Raw genomic sequence first — 1,748 nt, 5'->3', positions numbered from 1 at the left:
TAATAATTCGCTCCATTACTACATGTCGAGCACTTTTCGTACCATATTTGTATCAAACACGATTCAATATATATATATATATATATATATATATATATATATATATATATATATATATATATATATATATATATATATACCAGAACTGTTCCCAATAAGTTTTATAGAATTTAAGATCTTAATATGCCTCTCGTGTTGAAGCCTAAAATCATCAGTTTCCCTACCTTAAATTAGCACAGATCTCCTAAGAATGAAAATCAATTTCAGTCAACTGTTTGTAAAGACTTTGAATATTTACATGCAGTCCTTTCATGTCGAAACACTCGAATGACATCGAGCCGTCGATTCTGGCTTTATAAGAGCAACTCAGTGATTGAAAATCACCAGACCGGATCTTGAAGACGGAAAAAGCAAAAAGAGCCAAACTCGTCTTGAGATTTCGGCACTCTGGAAAAAACACGTTTTAAAAAATTTGGCTAGAAAACTCGTTCTTTAAATATCGATCGATTAAACTGATCCTCATCGTGACGTAAATTCTCAAACCTGGGATCTCATGGAATTCTTCAAGGAAGTCTCAGGTTTGAGAGTTTTTGACAAGATAAGTGTCACCGATATTTGAAGGACGGGTTTTGTGGCCCAAAGTTTAAAAACTATGTTTTCATTTTAAATCCAGTCAGAGATGAGAGATGTAGTCTGAGTGGATTGTCCAATCCTGTGAACATTGACTGGAATGTGATATGGCCGTGAAACAGGTGACTGACGGACTGGGGAAATTATTGGTCATTTTGTTTACCTTCACTAGTGGGGAACCCGACATGTTTGCTTGGAAAGGATAATTATGAATAGCTACAGGTACTTGTCTGTTTAAATTATTATAATACTGTAATGTGGAAATAGAGACCATTAATTATTGATACTACTACTACTACTACTACTACTACTACTACTACTACTACTACTACTACTACTACTACTACTACTACTACTACTACTACTACTACTACTACTACTACTACTACTACTACTACTACTACTACTATTACTACTACTACTACTCATTCTTCATACGGTAACAGATTAAAATAAACCTTATCTTGTAAATTAGAATACCAATACAACTTAATAGAGTTATGCCTCGAAACTTGTCTGGATTATAAACTCTACCATTTACGATTAAAGATAAAACGGACACAACATTTTTATATGGAGACCCCTGGCACCACATCCTATGCTTTTCCGGCGATATTCATTTCGCGGACGATCTGCCCGTCGACGATAAGTCTGGCTGGGTACAGGATGGAGGCCCAATTCCCTTCCTGCGTCGATCCACGACCTCCCGAACCAGCATCTCCCTGGCCTTCCTGATCTCCTATGGGAAATCGTCCGAGATTCCGTAGGGCTTCCTGAGCTGAATCTTTTCGCTCCTTACTATTAATAGGCTTCAACAGTCGTGACGTCACGTCCTTCGTAATGACGCATAGTAACTTAGTAACGGGTTCTAAACTATCGGAACAATGGCGGACGCCCTTATGAAATACTTCTCCGGCGAGCATAAAAGTGTATCCAGAGGAGAAACACATTATAAATCATATCATGTTTTGACTTTTATACATTCTGATCACATGACAAGATAAAACGTTCTAGCCAGCATGAAGAATAAAAAGTACCAATTTTCTTTGTTTAGAACCAAGCTGCTGGTTGCTGGGCGGACTTGACATCAGACTATTGAATCCCATTCACGACATTTA

General features: G+C 37.2%; 1 protein-coding gene across 1 annotated transcript in view; it reads right to left on the bottom strand.

Moving 5' to 3' along the window:
- Positions 1–368, bottom strand: part of LOC144957215 (alpha-tocopherol transfer protein-like) — a 48,762-nt gene extending 48,394 nt beyond the window's left edge. Inside the window, exon 1 of the mRNA XM_078888269.1 lies at positions 225–368. The gene's annotated coding sequence lies outside the window, so the exon portion shown is untranslated. The remainder of the gene's footprint in view (positions 1–224) is intronic.
- Between the last annotated feature and the right edge of the window lie 1,380 nt (positions 369–1,748).

Source organism: Berghia stephanieae, chromosome 11 (genome assembly GCF_034508935.2).
Source record: "Berghia stephanieae isolate SIO BIC M18660-M18661 chromosome 11, UCSD_Bste_1.3, whole genome shotgun sequence".
NCBI lineage: Eukaryota > Metazoa > Mollusca > Gastropoda > Nudibranchia > Aeolidiidae > Berghia > Berghia stephanieae.
The sequence above is the reverse complement of the archived record's forward strand: the minus strand, read 5'-3'. Positions and strand labels throughout refer to the sequence as shown.